This window comes from Condylura cristata, unplaced genomic scaffold (genome assembly GCF_000260355.1).
Source record: "Condylura cristata isolate star-nosed mole 26May11 unplaced genomic scaffold, ConCri1.0 scaffold00014, whole genome shotgun sequence".
Taxonomy (NCBI): Eukaryota; Metazoa; Chordata; class Mammalia; order Eulipotyphla; family Talpidae; genus Condylura; species Condylura cristata.
The window spans coordinates 47156592-47175585 of NW_004567115.1; positions in this window are offsets into that span (position 1 = coordinate 47156592).

The following is an 18994-nucleotide window of genomic DNA, read 5'->3' on the forward strand; positions in this document are numbered from 1 at the left end:
TTACTGCTAGTATAACCAATAAATTTTAGGAATAATGTCAGAAAAAAGACAGTAAGTCTCAGCACTGTAGGGTTATCTGTAGCCACTGCAGCACAAGTTCAATCCTCAACTGGGGAATTGACCCACATGGCACAGCAGACCTTTCTGCCTTGCCCACTGCTCCCCTCAGCAGTGTGTATCAGTGGATCCACCTGTTCTGCTCTTCACTCTATCTCTGGCGATTCCTCTCACCCGCTTACAGCACCAGTGGCCTGTACCCCAGCTCTTGTATGCATGAATATATAAAATAAATATTTAAAAAAGAAAACAATGATATAAATGATGGTAAGCTACATATGAGAACTGCCTCAATAATCCTTTTCTTATACTCTCTCTGTTTCTCAGTTGCATCAAAAGTAATTCTAATGCTTCACTATTGAAGAAGTTATGAATAATTGAAGTCTATTTCATCATCCCATTTAAAAAAAAATCACATATTATAGGAATTAAAGTTGATGTCCCTAACTCATTATAGCTCAAATTTGCAGCAAAATACACCATGGAAGTTGGTATTTGCACCCACCAAATTCATATAGAATGAGTAATAGGTAGGAGTAATTTTGAGACATCCTCCTTCCAAAGACATTCCCCAAAGACTGTTCATTTGAAATCCCCAAATTTCTAGATTAAATGTTCTTCTATAAAGCAGAGTCAAAGAAAAAAAATCAAAATTGGTTCCAGAAATATAGTATTAAGATTGCATGTTTGCATTTGAAAATGTTTTAAGTATTATAGTACATAATCCATATTATCTCAACAAAGCTATCTTAAGTAAGGGAGTGATTTTTTCCCCTTGTTTAGCAAGGGGGATATTAACAGAAATCATGTCATTTGGGAACTGGCATAAGGAGAGCCATATCACATTGGGACTTATTCCCAAATGACAAGAATCATTGATTTAGTGCTATAGGTTATGTCCTCATTGAATCTTCTAAAATGTTTATTTCATTTCTCTCTTTCCACATCGTTCGTAACACTGATTTCAAGCAGTCATGTGTTCCCATCAGGTATATCCAGGTGAATTAATTCACTTTTCAAAGGTGTAGTCCCCTGGTGACTCTTTTCTGGAGGTCCTCTGGGTGAAGACAGTTTATCTTGGAAGACAGAGCAAGGTAGTTATGGTGTTATCTAACATAAAGCACTGAAAAATTCCCGTTTATCTTAAAAATCATGTAAGTGGTTTTCAATAATTTTTAAAATACATTTAATGAGTATATTCAGAATAAATTGATATTTTTTTATTTCATAGTTGATTGTCCTCATGCTGAATTCTTTTTTAAACAAAAATGTCATCTGCTTAACTTTCTTTTTCAGATTTTATTTATTTATTCTACAGAACTGAGGTATGGGCTCTCTAGCAGGGGTGATTAGAGAATTCACTAGAAACAGATTGGGGAGCAGAACAGGCAGATTGATGAAGCACACTGCTAAGGGAACAGCATGCAAGATAGGACAGGTCTGCTTCACCAAGTGGATCACATCTGGGGCTGGGGATCGAACTCGCACTGAAGCTGCTGTGGCGAGCTTCACAGTGCTGTGCACCAACCCACTGCACAACCAGGGAGGGCTCATCTGCTTAACTTTCATAGACAAATAAATGAATAAATAAAATCAGGACAATGAATGCACAGAGTTAATTTTCACAAAATTTAAAAGCATAGTAATTGGTTCTAGAGTTTAAGAATGGATCTTTCCTAAAATTCACTATACGTAATGCAAGAAGGTTTATTTCCACATGCAGTGGAACATTTCCACTCAGTAACTGTATACCAGAATTTGGAAATTGATATTCATATCACAAGGGGAAAATGTTGAACCTTAAATCACGTTCTTTCTTCAGGTGACATCTGAAAACATTGAATGATGGCATAATTTTCCTATCAGGGTTTCTTCAGTCTTAGGACTCTGACTTTTTCTTCTTGGTTTAAATGACACAATTACAGCAAGGACAAATTTAGTGTTTTGCTCTTTTCGTAACATGTTCTCTAAATAAGAACATCTGTTTTACAGTCACTTCCTGTTTATAGGGTAAGCTATTGTAGTTAAATTTCAAAATGTCAAACTCAATCAAAAATACTGATCTGTTTCAGTGTGCGAGGAAAATGGCTGCTGTGAAGAAGGAGTCAATATAATCTAGTGGCAAGACGGTGCTGCTGGGAATAGGGGGGGCTGCTTGCTATTCCCAGCTCTCTCATGAATTATTGGTCTTGTCTACAAAAGGATAAGGAGTTATTCCAAGGACAAACAGGCTAATGTATAGAGGGATGAACCTGGTGTATGAATGGGAGAATCTGATGACTCTGGCGAAGTTTTTATGCACTTCATTAAGGTGGTATGCGGCTGCATACTTTTGAACATGGCCAATTTCCTATTGTGCATTTCAGTGCTAAGGACTAAGGACATTAGTCCAAACATAACCAAGTGATTAGGTAAAACAGCCCTTTGCATATAAAAAGTAAATTTAACAAAGTACATCAGTGAATTGTGATGGCAGGTGCCAAGGTCACTTTGGGGTCGTCCAGATTCAACTGGGTTAATTAATGTGGAAGAGGAAGGCCCTCCCTGGTGGCGCAGCGGGTTAAAGCACAGCACTAAGAAGCTAAAGCCACTTCAGCATGATTTCGAACCCCACCCTGGAGGTGATCCACATGGTGCGGCAGACCTCTCCTGACCTGCCCCCTGCACCCCTCAGCCATGTACTTCCTCACTCTGCTTGTTCTGCTCCCCTCTCTGTCTCTGGTGATTCCCCTCACCCCCCACACCTCTGGCTCGTACCCCAGTTCTGTATGCATAAATGAATAAATCTTAAAAAAAAATGTGGAGGCTTTATTGTGGGGGGGAGGGGAAGTCCAATATTGCTAAGTTTTTATCGAGAGTATGACATGCCTCTTCCAGTTCTAGAGTTTTTCTAATTGAGTTGTTCATAATGAATGCCTCCAGGAGTTCTTTGCCAGTTGGAATGGAGCAATTTAATCATCTTTGCTTTTTCTCTACCTGTTGACATGCTTCTAGATGACCAGAGGGTCACTTCACCTGGCCTGAAGCAAGTGGACTGTTGGTTGTGTGTTCAGCACATTATGACTGGTAGGGGCACAGCTGTGGTGAAGCCTTGCTTGCATGACAGTTGTGAACAGTACCTACATGTACTCAAAAGATTGCTTAGTGGTATGACTAAAAATCTCTATATTTTTTAAAGATTTATTTATTTATATATACAGAACTGGGGTACAGACCAGAGGAGCAGGAGCCGTCAGAGGCTTCACCAGAGACAGAGTGGGGAGCAGAAGAGGTAGATGGATGAAGTACACTGCTGACGGGAGCAGCTGACAAGACAGGAGAGGTCTGCAGAGTCAGGTGGGTCAGCTCCCTGGTGGGAATCGAACTCACACTGAAGCCTCTGTGGGCAGCCTCCTAGTGTTAAGTTTTAACCTGTTGTGCTGCCATCGGGGAAGCCCTAAAATCTCTGTTTCTAAGGTTTCAAATAAGAGAGAGGACAGCATAGGAAAACAAAAACAAATAAAAATGAGGCAGCAATAAGCCACAAGGGACAAAAAATCAGAAATGGCAGAAAGCTTCTCTCAAATTAATTGACATATGGAAAATGAGCCAAGTCTGCTACACTGTCTGTTAGATTTTCTCATTCCTACCCCAGTACTGTTGGAGGTAACGAAGAGATTTTCAGTTAACATTGAAGTTGACAGAAAGCACTAAACATCAAAGTGTTGGAAGAATATCTAATGGAAAATCAGGAGTCCTTGCTTCTGTCCCTGGATGTTTTCTGTACAGAACCTCAAATTTTGCAAAAGGCCCTGTTCCTTTTTAAAAATGGCATTTTCCTATATCTAACTTTTTTTTGGATGTGGCTCATTCTCCTATGTATTCTTTACAAGATGCAGCTATCTTCAGCAGAGTTTCAATTCAGGGCAGCAATCCTTCCTGAAGGTGTGAACCCCAAAGTCTGCAGCTCTTCCACTATCTGCAAAACCTCCATCATAACCTACACTCTTTCCTTGCCAATTGTATACTTATATTAGGGTGATATGGTTTTTCCCCAATAAGTTATACTGTAATTCTATTTGATTAACTGGCTCTATAAGTAAAGTCTTAGCACTTGGCACAGTGAGATCCAAACCACACAGCACAATGCTGCTTTTATCCTTCCACAGAAGGAATGGAGCCCCACTGATTCAAACAAATAAGAGCATTCTCACAGTATTTTATCAAAAACAGTAAATCAATTCTGATATTGCAGTACCATTATACTCTTTGCTTAATTACTTCTGGAAAATGACCTAATAATTTGTTCCAAATCTTTTTTTTTTCCTTTTTTTATTTTTATTGATCTAGAATCTAGCCTGGAATTTCCTGCATGTCCTTTACTCTGAAATTTCCTAAGTCTTGTGTTCTCATTTATGGCTTTGACATTTTTCAAGAATATATATCTATTACTTTGCAGAAATTTTCTAAATATATGTTTGTCTGGCATTTCCTTATGAGTAGATTAAAATAATACACTTTGAGAAAGAGTGCTATAGCAGTAACCGAGTGATGATTTCAGTATACCATGGGAAAGATGATGATGTTGATGTATATCATTACTTGTGATGCTAACTTTAATCACCGGGTTAATTTAGAAACTGCCAAATTTTTTCCACTGCAGTTAGCAATATTACGTTGGTGATGAATAAATATATCCTGTAAGGAGATACTTTGAGTCATTTAGTCTTCAACTTTCTCAACATTGATGATTCTTGTCTCAATCCAAGATCACATAGATGATTCTTGTCTCAATCTAAGATAATTGCTAAATGATAATTTTCACATATCTCATTCTAATTCCTTCTGTATTTGTTGAGGAAGAAATCTCTCATCTCTATTTTTTCGATTATTTATTTATGTTATTAGGTGCTCATTGATGTTTATTTTTGAAAAGGTTATAATATATTTGTCCCAGAGTTGTCCAGTAGGGTCAATCCTACGCCTATGTCCTTCTGAAGAGTCTGCATCATTCCTTCTGGTCCTTTCAGCTTGTCATCATCAGTTTTGCCCTATCAACAACCATGTCTCCAAGGAAAACAGGAATCATTTTAGTAGATTTAGAAATGAGGATTTGGGAAATAGATGTCATAATCATCTTTTCCCTCTCTTTTTTATTAATTTAATCTATATTTGCATATATTTACAACAGATCTACCCCCATAGAGTTTCTATTGCAGCCCTATTTATAACAGGTACGGCTTGGAAACAATCCAAGGCCCAAAAATAGATAACTAGATCAAGAAGAGGTGGTACACAATGGAATACTATGCATCCATAAAAGAGATCTGATGCCATTCCAGTGACGTGGATGGAATTAGAAAGGATTATGTTTTAGTCATCTTATTAGGCATTTGTCTCTGGTGTGTCTTTATTGTTCGACAGAAACAACTTTGATCTGTTTATACTATTTTATTGTAACATAAGGTTTTTGTGCTTTTCCACCATATACATTTATGTGGATTGGTTTTCTAATAATTTCTGATGGATGTTTCTGCATACACAATGCAAACACAATACCTTTTCTTTCATAATCATGAACGAATCATTGTAGCCCTTTCAGCGATTCTGATCTTGCCTCCTCCACTAACTAAATGTTCACAGTGTTCACTCAAAGTTCTACCTTCAGATTAGACTAACCAGTAGCACTTCCTAGCACCATGCCCCAAAATTCATTCTCTTCTTCCAAATGCGCGTCTTTTTATTTGATATGGCTGAGCACCCCCATGACATAATGGTCTTAATAAAGCCCGTGATGACTCTGTTTATTTGTTTGCTTGTTTTATGCAGCCTCGCAAGCTGAAAGGTATGGGGACCTGCTAGTTTCATGGGCTTTGTCCTTAGGTTTGCTGCTGAAGGTTCACTAGGGTGAGATTTCCTCCTTTGGACAGTGATGCTTGTGGGTGCTTTTAAGTCTTCTGTGCTTGAACAGCAGGTTTCCCTTTTTCTTTCCTGTATAATCACCACACACCCACTCAAGCCTGGGGTTCTAGCTCTCTCTCTGCTTCAGGTGGATTGAAGGCCAACCTAATTCCAGATGGGCTTTATGGACATTCCTCCTACTGAATACCATGCGTGGTATAGTCTGTGCTACCTCAGATATTCTGTCTGAATTTTATGGGGAGATGTAGAAAGTGTCCAAGACTATGCCATTGTGAATTTCTTTACCTCCATCTGTGACTAAAGTATTTCACCTGCATTTTAATCTATATTAAAAGATGAACATATGCTGTAGTGACTTCCATATTTTATTTTCCAATTCCTTACAGTATCTCATGAAATGAAATAGTTATAATTCTGGTATGTTTTAAATCCTATAGATTGAACACAGTATCGGTTAACCTAGAAATAAGATAAAACATGCCTCTCCATTTCCCTTGTGTGACATTTCTCATAAAATATACCAATCCAAATACACCTAGATGCTAAGATTGTTTCCCTATAATGTTATAAAAGGCAATTTATTAATTCTAAATGATCAACCATTATGCATACAGAACTGGGACATAGACCAGAGGAGCAGGGGCGGTGAGAGGCTTCACCAGAGTCAAGAGTGGGGAGCAGAACAGGTCTACCGAGGAAGTCCACTGCTGAGGGGAGCAGCCGGCGGGTCAGGAGAGGTCTACTGCCCCATGTGGTTCACCTCCGGGTGGGGATGGAACTCATGCTGAAGAGGCGTTTGCTTCTTAGTGCTGTGTTTTAACCTGCTGTACCACTAGGGTGGGTCATCTTTTAATTTCTTAAATGAGCAGTGGCAATGAGAGTTTCAGAGCTGGTGGCTATATTTAGGGTGCCCAATAACCCATTTCATTTAAGCCAAGTGATAGACAATACAGGGAGGACATTTAAATATCCTGTTATTACTATGATAGCAAATATATTTCTATGCAAGTGTTGTTCTATTTCCTTTTGTTATATTCTATCAAAATGCTATTTGGAAAAAAAAAAAACCTGAAATTGTTTGTTTATTTGTAAATACTACTACACACCTTACCCAATTAGGGTAAAATACTATTTATCTCATACACCTTAGGATGAAAACAGTAATGCATGATAAAATATTGAAAAACCTAGGAAAACAGATCATTTGAAAAAGTGTGGCTGCTTTGATTCAGACATACAAATGTAGCCAGCACATGGCTTTATGCGCTTAGAGAAATGAATAAAAACTCAATTTTTAGGAAAATAAATGATGCATATCCTTTGTGCACATGGGGAAAGGCATAGATATGCAGAGGATTGATAGGGAGGTACGGGGAAGGTGTCCTATTTCAAAAATTCTAACATATTTCTCACTAGTCTGTATGTAGGTAGTTCACCATCTGTAAAATGTCTTTAAAGCAACATGGGTATGAAGAATGCAAGATGTGAGTGTGCCCTATGTACAAACAAGTTGGCAGATTGCATTGACTTGTTGTGGGAAACCAAAATAAATATGTTCCTGAAAAATTCCATTTATTCTATGTTAATTAAGTACAACAGAACAGGACTGTAAACATAAAACGTGGAGTTAAACACAAATATCAAATCAAATCTGGACTCTTAGGTGAGGAGTTCATAAAGTGAATTTACTTGCAAGTTTTATCATTTTTTTTCTTTAAAATTATATGTCACTCTTGGAAAAAATTCAAATTAAAATGAGCTGTTCTGTATATGTATTATCCAGAAAAAGCCATTACTGCCAGAAATGTTTGCATGTTTTTTGTTTCAAGATTTACTTGTTTTCACTAGCATAATTGGACCAGAAAATTAAATGCTTGGAAGCCAGCAAGGGCTTAAATAAATTGTGTAAACAGTGACTGTTTCGTTAAAAATGTAGACCCTAAAAAAACAATTAAATCTTTATTATATTCATCATCTCCACTTCATTTCGCTAGATACTCAGTCATTTTCATTTCTCAATGATTTACTAATATCTGATTTGTATACATTATTCATCAAAATTATATTTATACCTGGTTTGATATATAAATCAACAATTTTATCTTCCAAAGAGATTGCCAATTGTCTTAGGTACTGTTTATGAATAAGTATTCCTCTTAACTATTGGGAAATTTATATTTTCTCCTAGTAAATTCATATATTTAATTACTTTACGGATGCACTATTGACATATAGGTAACGTAAATGTGTACTGATATATATGTGTACATACAGGTAGATGTATATGTGTACTGATGTGTGTATGTGCCTGCATATATGTTTAATACTTATATATACATACAAATATTCAAAACATTGTGGATTATCTGAAGTTGGATTCATGGAATGTGATATACAACAGAGTGTCTAGGCAAATATAATGTATATAAAGTCCTACATTAGGTCAGGTTTGTGGTGAAATCATAATAGATTTTAGTGATTATTATTTGAGAAGAAAAAAACAGAGTTTGAGACCCCTGTTGGTAAAAAGGGACATACAGAGGGCATCATCTTCTGAAAAAACCAGTGGGCATTTGGCTGTTGATGGAATTTTTGCCAGCCTGATTAAAGTGTAATTGATTAGAATGAATTGTAGTATCTAAAACAGATATTTGATAAACACTGAAAATCTGCTAAATATTGAAAAAATTGGTCAGTATAGATTCACTCTCCATATGTTATTCATGGTAATATCATCACAATTGAGATAGTGATTGAATCAATTACTATCAATGTTTCTCTCATGGCCTTCTGTTACCCTTTGCTCTTTCATCACTTTTCCCATCATGGAGGCACCATTTATAAACTTGTTTCTGCCACTGTTGACTAGCCTGTGTTTTCTAGAAAGTAATATGGATGATATCACAAAGTATGTCAGTAATGATGGTTTCTTGCTCTGCCTTCTTTCATGCATTGTAATTATTTTGAGATTCATTAACTTGTTGAGTATATTGATAGTTGATTTTATTTGCTGCTAACCTTCCATTGTATGGAGATAACCACATTTTGCTTATCTTAAGTATTTTTTCTTCCAGTTTTTGCTTTTAAAATAAAACTGCTATGGTGCCTTCCCTGCTGGTGCAATGGATTAAATCACAGCACTATGAAGCAATCTGTGGCCACTGCAGCACATGTTTGTTTCCCAGCCAGGGAGCTGACACACAGGAAGCAGCAGACCTCTCCTGTCTCCCCGCTGCTCCCCTCAGCAGTAGATTTCAGTCGATCTGCCTGTTCTGCTCCTCATTTTGTCTCTGGTGAATCCTCTCAGCCCTCCATACCTCTGCCCTGTACCCTGGCTCTTGTAAGTATAAATCAATACAATAAAAAAATCTGCTTTGAACATTTATGAACCTGTTTGGGTGTGAACATATCTCTATTTCTCTTATGTCTTTTCTGTATGTGAGGAATTGTTCTCTGCCCAGACCATTTGTGAAAAGTGTTACTTCACATAGTTTTGATGACTTTTGTTTCAGTTGACTGAAAGTTGACTTTGTCTGAAAGTTGACTTTTACCCCACATTATTTTATTTTTAAATATTTATTTTACTTATTTATGCATATAAGATCTGGGGTACAGGCCAAAGTTGCTGGGGGAGAAAGGATTTACTAGAGTCAGAGTGGGGAGCAGAACAGGCAGGTCCACCGAAATACACTGCCGAGGGGAGCAGTGGGTGAGACAGGAGAGATCTGCTGCGCCATATGAGCCAGCTCGCTGGCCAGGGATGGAACTCACTTAGCTAGACATAGTGTAACAGTACTGAGACTTTAACATGTTCACCACTGGGGACAGGGTTCCCCAGTGGTGAAATCTGTCATTATTACTTTAACAACAGAATTTCCATCAATGATTTGTTATGATTTTTTTTTTTTCTACAACAGGTTTGGCTCTTTTAAGATAGAACATTTTTTCTCAGCTTTTGTAATTAACATTTAAATTCACCAAAACATATTATTTAATCTCGTAATTTTGAATTAATATTTAATAGTATAATAGAAAATTCAAATGATCTGGACCATCAACACATGCAAATTTGTCCCTTAAATATAATTCAGGAGGTCAAAAAATGATGCATAATGATATTATTCATGCACCTATGTTGTTATAACTTTCTATAACACTACTTTTGATACATTGAACATTTACCAAAAAGTTATCACCTCAGACTACAAGACGGAAGCCACAGTTGCACACTTCAGGTTTTCACTTTCCAGCATTTAAAGGGAGTGGAGAGCGGGAACAAAGCAGAAATAGGTGAAAACTTTTCCAGGGTATAATTTCTAATTGTTTATACTGTAATTAGGTTAAGTACAGATTTTACAATTATTGTGCTATGAGCATATTCTAAGGAAAACAGAAACATCTTATACAATTCTCAATGTTAATTAGGGTGCAGATCTAGACACACAGTCCCCCCAAAGAGTGAGGAGAGAGAAGTTAACTTAGGGAGAAGAATGTAGAATTGCTGTTAAGTACACCACTGTGTTTTTCCTTTTATCCACTTATCTTCATAATTGTTTTGGCAATTCATATATACTTTTTATTTGAACTCCAAAACTTACTTGAAACAATATGGGACTCTTATTTTATTGTGTTAAATGTGTTGATGTGTCTATTTATATTATTGCATGAAATCTTAAATCAATTTCTATACCTTTTATTGGATTTTATTTTATTCTCAGCTTTCTATTTCTAGGTATTATTTTGATGAACATAACAACCAATGATTTGATTTATTTATTTATACAGAACTAGGGTACAGGCCAGAGGCACAGGGTGGGAGAGGACTCACCAGAGACAGAGTGGGGAGCAGAACAGACAGAACAGTGACAAAGCACACTGCTGAGGGGAGCAGCAGGCAAGACAGGAGAGGTCTGCTGTGCCCTGTGGGTCAACTCCAGGACCAGGGATTGAACTCACGCTGAAGCGGCTGTGGCTTACATGAAGTGCAACACCTTAACCCATTGTGCCACCAGGGAGGGCCCCAATCAATGATTTATTTTGAGGTTATGTAAGGATGCTTTATCATATTTTATCTCAAATTAATTTCATCATACTCTTCAGGTCTTATTTTGAAATATAATTGAATCATTAGAACTAGTTATTTTTTTTTTCTTTTATGCATTACCTTGGATTTTACATAATTCATTTATGCATTTCATTCCTTAGAAACCAATACTACTATATTTTATTTAATATAAAGGTATTAATTTATATTATGGTATCATAAAAAGATTCAGATTCTTGATAAAGTTAATAAAGTTCGTGTTTCAACTTTCAAAGGTTATTTTACCATTTGTTTCATAGATTTATTATAGTTAAGAGCTAGAGGATCCACTCAACTAGACTTATTATTAATAACAATCAGCGGTATTTGACATCTTTTCCCACTTCTAGCAATATATGTTTCAGGTACTCATGTGTGCTAAGTGTTAGAGGAAGCTGTAACAGGTAAGTGTTACAGATCGTGTTGGGTGCTGCATTTGTTTTTTGGATTAATTATGCAATGTCAATAAACTATCCAATGTGACCCCTCAATTATAAGCTTTTCCAAACATCACAGTAAAAATTAATACAGAAAGACTCTGAAAGACTCAGCCTTTTATCTGTACCCTGCTCATGCAGACACTGGTGGTTTCCACAAATGCCTCCTCAGCGTTTCATTGATGGCCGCTCTGTGTTCACATAGAGCATCTACAGAGAAGTGTTAAATATAACTGACTAGAAAGGACCCTTTCTTTGTGGCAATGTCTTTGTAACTTTTAATAAAATGAACATTGAGAGGCTAAATTAATGATATATTGTCCAATGACCTACCAAATGCAGAAAATATGTCTTAAGTAAATATCACGACAGATGGAGAGTTAACCTCTGCTTATAGACTGAGTAAACTATAAAAATGACCTAGCATTGATATGTATATTAATTATACTAAAAAATTAACCTATGGTAAATGTTTCCTGCTGCATACACACCTAATTCAACATCCCTAAAAAGGACAAAAGAAAAAAAGTGATTTGTGACAAAGCAAATGCAGATGAAGGAGCAGGTCCAGAAGGTCCAGAAAAGGAGTGGTCACGTCTGCTATCAAGCAAGGAGATCCAGGCAATTTTTTTCAGAGCTAGAAATATCTGAATATGTTTAGAGGAGGCCTGCAAATATAGTAGATGTGGTGGGCAGAGTGTAAGCAAACTAGACTAGAAAAACTGTCATTAACTGCTATGAAGGGTCTCATAGTCCATCCTACTTGTTCAAGATGTAAACCAATGTCAAAATTAAAAAAAAGTAAAGCAATGTGTTGCAGGATTGCTGTTTATGAAGAAAAAGTAAAAATGATAGTACACCAAACCCTCAGGGGATGTGCAAAGGGACATCTAGGCAGCTCTTGCAAAGTCACTGACACTCGGGATCGAACTCATGCTGAAGTGGCGTTAGCATCTTAGTGCTGTGCTTTAACCCGCTGCGCCACCAGGGAGGACCCTCAATGACATGTTAATGTAGTGCTCATCCTGGTGTGGGCCCTAGATATAAGTAATTAAGTAACACATGCTCATGGAAGAGCATTTGTACTAAATGTCCAAGAATAAAGATCGAGAAGAGAAAGACTGGGAAAGTGACGTGGCTTCCCTGGGGTAAGGAGATGCCTTTTCCTTTGGGAGCCTTGAGGAAGCAATTTATAATGCATCTGAACACAGCCCTTCATAGTGGTGGACAAAGGTTGATGTTCTTCTGGTTCATGTCCACACCCTCCTTTCCTGGAAAGTGGGGCTCCCTAACATCCCACATCAGCCTGGATTCCTGGGGTGTGACGGCAAATATTCTGCAGCAGGGACGCAAGGAGAGCTACTATGTGTAAGCTGAGTGGAGCCCCAGCCGCAGCCAAAATGATGGAAAACAATGGAGGAATGTGCGTGACTGAAGACCTGAATCTGTACCCAGAAGAGTCAAGTTTAATGAAGAGGAAAACAATCATGGATTCAGAAAGCCCCAGAAAGCATACAATTATTTTGACAAGCTGATACATAGAAATGTTTATTTTGATCAACCTAGACATTTGGTGATGTTAGCTGATTTTACCACAGGCAGGTGGCTGTCCAGTGAAGTCCAGTTGTAGCAGGAAGTAGCCTGCGGAGGGCGTTCCTGCTTCCCTAAGTGGGTGAGTTCCTTTTGTCTCTCCCTAAAGTTAGTGATTTAGACTTCTAAACCATCTTTCTAGGAAAAAGAAAAAGGCTTTCAAATCATAAAATGTACCCATAGAGACCTATTTTCAGACACTATTTGGGATTCTTTTCACCAAAGAAAGTAATCTTCATAGCAGAACTCCAAGCTTAAAAGTTATTTGGCTTTCAGATTCATCTCTGAATGTTGCTATGCTAAAAGAAACTTTTACAAAACAAGAATAAAGCTTTTAAACTTCACATGTAGCCACAGGGATACCTCCTCATGCATAGCCACGGGGGTACCCAGGGCTTTAATGCTAAGAAAAAAAGGCAGCAAATCCCATTACCCATCATACTATCTGGAGGACATTTATTAGACTACACACACACACACACACACTCACCCACACTCACGCAAATTACTGGAAAACAGCCCAAGACAGTGTTGACTTAGTAATAATTTGCAGCTCTTTTTTTCCTTACTTGGAAGAGTAATTTAATTCAGAGTTACAATATATTTAGAGGACTTTGGAATTTGTCTTGTAGTTTCTCAAATGTTAGACTTTACTCACCCTGTAAATATCCTCTTGAAATAAAGGATATCAGAATATTGAAACTTGCAGTAAATCTCTGGGCCATCCCTTGTCCTGTAGGTTAGTTAAAACCAAAACTCAAAGGCAATTACTAAGTTACCTGTCTATTTCCCTATCTGCAAATTAAAATTAGTTGCCAGCTAACTGCACATCCTTGTCTAGAGAAATAGGTGAAAGAAGAACATTTTGTGCGGATGAAAACCACTTAATGTGGACAAGAAATAGGATGGGTTATTTAAGGGACTTAAACTCAAACAATGGCATTGAGGAAGGACAGAAAGATGGCTGCAGGTGCCCAGCTGTGTTCTGTCTTGCTGCGGCTCCCTCAGCTGTGTATGTCAGTACATCTGCCTGTTCTGCTCCCCACTCTGTCTCTAGTGAATCTCTCACTGCTCCTACAACCTCTGGCCTGCACCCCAGTTCTATATGCATAAATAAATAAAATCTTTAAAAATTAAAAGAAAAGATATCTGGACAAATATTCAGGATTCAATTACGAAGGCTCCTTGAATCATATGACAGTGACTTAAATGTCTCTTGAGCCATGGAAAAGTTTTTGTCATAAAAAACAACTGTTCATAAGAGTAAGAGGACTATACCATATGTATAGTATTTCACAATGAAAAAAAATTAAAAGGCAAAACATGATAGGCATATTTTGAAAAAAAAAAACAACTTTAAATAACATCTTAGGTATTTTGAGATAGTAAATTGGACAGATATTTCGCCCCGGGAATAACTGACAATGTTTGTCAAAGGCCTATGTGTTAGTAAAAGCTTAGTACACTGTAATCAGCATTTACTGTTCCTAAAAATACTACAAACACCAAAAAAAAAAAAAATGCAGAGGGGTGGGTAGTTTTGCTTCATGGGTGCATAGTGCCATTGGCAGAAACATGATTTGCTAGGCACTGTGATATTTAGAACTTCCAATCTGCCTCCTTTAAAATCAAATAAACTGGTTTTATAGAATTTGGATTTTACCAATGAGTACTTATTCTAATCTTGTATCTTTCTATGCATTATTTAAGAAGGAAAGTATTTTAATTAGAATACAAGTTTTTGTATAAGAGCAGATGCTCATTGTGCATCTGGTAAGATTTCCATTATCGACAGATTTTATTTGTGTGTTGTACTTCTATAAAACCACAACAAATGCTACAGAAAAAAATATATATATTTGCTCTAATTTTTACCAACTACAGAAGAACAATTAGAAATGTTTCAGATTCAAAGTAATCTAGAAATATGGTGTTATTATTGTGATTTTTGCTCAAGTCTTGTTTCTGAAATGACTTTATACTAGTAATGGGGTCAGGCTTATTTGGATTATGCTTCCCTGTAGAGGGGATTTCACCAGGAAATATCCCTGTCCCCATGACCCAAGCTTGTCCCTGTTAACTAACAGACAGACAAAACAGGCTTGACTTAACCAGAAATAAAAGATACTCACATTAAAAGAAAAAATAGGATTCCAGATGTTCCTATCAAATTAGGAGTCAATTAATTATGATAATGTCAACTTTTATTCAAGGTAAAGATACCAGTTACTGAATATGCACATTGACTATGCTTTCCTAAAGGCATTTGGATCCAGCTAATAAGATTTTTAAATGTCCATATACTTAAGCTCTAGAAATTTTTCCTAAGGGAATAATCACTTATGAGGTTATAAATTATATTCAATTATACTACTTATGATCAAAACATAGATCATGTTTCACCCAATATGTGAAAAATGGAGACCTAAATTTTGATATCTCTACTCAATATGGTAACATCAAGGTTTAAAATATTGAAGGCATCTCATGATAGGCAAAATGCATTATGATTTCATAATAAGATACAAAGGACAAAAGTTAAAAGATAACAGAGTTTTAAGTGAAGGTTTGTTGGCTGTTGTAAGTATGATTTTTCAGCATGAGTGTGCTTTTTTTTTTTCTTTGAGTCAATAAAAGTCATGTTTGCATAAAGCCATTTGTGGCAACACCATCTTAAACCCAGCTCAACCTGAAAGTCGGGGATACTCTATGTATACCCTACCAGCTATATACTCTATGTAGTCTCAATGGCATGGAGTTGAGTCATGCATAAATCAATAAACAAATATATTTAAACAATTCTATTAAAAATAAAATGTGAAGTTACATAGTCTGAAATATAAATTAGTCTGATATAAACAATTCAGTGAAGATTTCTTTCTCACATATCATGGATACTATGATGTTAAGGTTATTGTCAATTAAAATGACATGGTTGAGATTTTTCCCATTAGTAAGAGCAAGGATTCTTTAAAATATCCTACAGCAAAAAATAATGAGGATTGTGCCCACACTACAGAATCAAATATATGCAGTATATATATCAAATTGGAGGTCATTTATCAAAATCTGGAAACTAAGTATCAACTTTTCTTCCCAAAGTATGAAGAATATATGAAGACATTTTGCTAACATTTACTTAGTGTTACTAAGCCGTGCGGAATTCTTATCCTGGCATTTCTGGAGACTTCGTTTTAAGTAACATTTTTTCTCACACAAGTTCCCAGTCGTTTTCTGTGTCCCACCTCAGCTAAAGTCCCACTGATAGACACAAACCACTTCCATGTTGGATGGGTCACTTTTGGTGTCAGAAATGATTGATCCTAACTGCAGAGAAGCATCTGTCTTAATCTGTTCTTTTTTTAAGTTAAGACTTTGAAGAATAGAGTACATCTGTTGAATTGCTTCAGTGAGAGTTGTTTCTGTTTTTATTTATTAGTTTATGGCCCCTGTGTATGTGGGAACATGAAGATATGAAGCCGTTCTCTAATAGGCAAAACAACCACCTTCAAAGCCCCTTCTCTCCCCTGAATTGCCACACTGGGAGGAGTTTTATCCATTTTTTCTGACATTTGAAATAAAATAAAAACTTCTGATCAGAGTTCTACAGAAAGTGTTTTCTTCAAGTCTTATGATGCCCTTTGCACTACAATTACTTCCTTTGTGTTTCCTTCAAATGTCTCTTAATAGCAACAGACCTGGTTGAAGCTGTCTACTTTGGGCTCAGTAGGGTTTCACTTTTTTACTGCAAATGTGATATAAAGGTAAAGACAAGAGATGTGAATTTATTACAGTTATCTACAAATGTTTATTTGTGCCCCTTGAGGCATTTAGCTAGTCACGTCTGATATACCTCTCTTCAACTTTCAACTATATAATTATAAAATGAACATAATGTAAAAAGTTGAAAATTTTAAATAACGAAACTCTAGTGCTTTGGGGAAAATAAATTATAAGACCTCATGGAAATCTCTGCTATTTTCTAATCAAATAAAGTTAGATTAAGAGTAATCCATCTGGGCTTTCTGATAGGAGAGTCCCAAAGTTCTTTCATAAAAAAGAAGATTCCTGGAATGGAAAAAAATCAATGCAGCTAAAACATTAATTGTTGTAGTTCTTAAAATATATCTACTACTTCCAAGTGGTTTTGTGTACCTATTGAAATGGCTGATGTTCACTTCTGTGTCAAAGTGTTTCCTCCCTTCAGATACATGATTGATGGATAGATAGATGGGTAAACAGATGAACTGAAAGATAACATGAAAGCATTTTTCTAGAATTTGGGAAAGGAAATTCTAATGAAAAATAGCCTGTTTTGGTTTCTTTGCCCTTTCTTTTTTTCTTTTTCTTTGCTTATGCATAATATTGTTAAGTTAGTACTTACAAAACAAATTCTCTGTATAAATCCAAACCACTACATAGGTTTGGAGTTCATCACGTATAGCTTTCATTTGCTGAAATTTAATTTAATTTTGTGAATGGTTTAATTTATATTCATAGTGAAATTCATCTAATTTTACAAGTGTATACAGACTATATATAGAGATAGATAGATAGATAGATAGATAGATATTAACTTAGTTATAATCTCACATTAACTTACTTTTTATAGTTCTTAATTGAAGTAGCATCACACAATTACATTTATGTGAGTGTTGGGTAAGCATTAGCAAGATGTTTTAAAATGAATTGTTTTGAAACAGAAGTTCTTAGCAGTATCACTATTGTTTTAAGGAAAAATGAATTTTCTGATATCTTTCTTCAACTCATCATACTGACTGTTACCAACTGCTTTATCATTTTTATAGACTTGCTAAGTACTGCTGTTACTATTATGGTTATCCTTATTGCTTATTGTTTTCTTTAATATTTGTGAATGTTCAATTCTTTATATAGGTTTGCTTTTTTACAGGTGCGATGCTTTGCCCTATAAGAAAGGAAAATTAATAGAAATACATATTTATCTCCATATTGCTCTGTCTCTCTGTGTCTGTAGTATCTTGCTTCTTGATTAACAAAATAGAGTTATATGTGACATCATCCTCCAGAAACATATCCATTCTTCAATGCTGTTATTTTTCTCTATCAAAATAGAAGTAGAAAGTCATAAGAAAAAGTTGATCTATAACTAATGGAAAAGTGAAAAATTGTACATGAAAAATTTAGTCTCCATAAATATGTCAGTACACCTAGACATAAAAACAGAGAGAAGGAATCGTAGCAAATCATTATTACATTCACACAACCAAGGTTGTGGAGCATAGACAAGTGCAGAGAGAGCTGGAGGCACTTAGGATGCCCAACATAGATGGACACTCCTACCCTCTAGGAGCTGACCTACTATTCCTAAGAGTCAAACAATAAAGAATCTACCTTTAAAAAGGTGCTAACAAACATGTAATAATATAACCATAGGGAGAATCAGGTGTACTGCTAGGTACAGTCAGAATAGACCACACTGAAAAAATCAGATGTGTTAAGAGTGGAAAACAGCCATATGGATTAACAGAAGAGAGTTCCAGGCAGCAGGAACAACTCCAGGGCAGATCCCTTGCCATAATGTGCCTGCTGTGTTTGAGTAACAGAAGGGGAGCAGGCAGAGTAGATAGAGGAAAGACTTAGGAAAATATCCCAAAAATGTAAATGATAGCAAGGCAAGATCATTGTATAGGTTATTCTAAGGACATTCAGTTTTACTTTGGGATAAAAGGGTTAGGCATTATAAGATTGATGCAACTGAGAGTATATAGAAACTATATATAGAAACAGACAGTATTTGACTCATTTACAATAATATGTCCGGACTCTGCTGTGAAGTGAAGAGTCTGGACATATTATTATTTTGTGAAGTGAATTTCAAAACTATAGGGAATCATGCAGGGGGCCATCATGGTGGGTGAGAAATGGTAGAATCTAATAATGATAT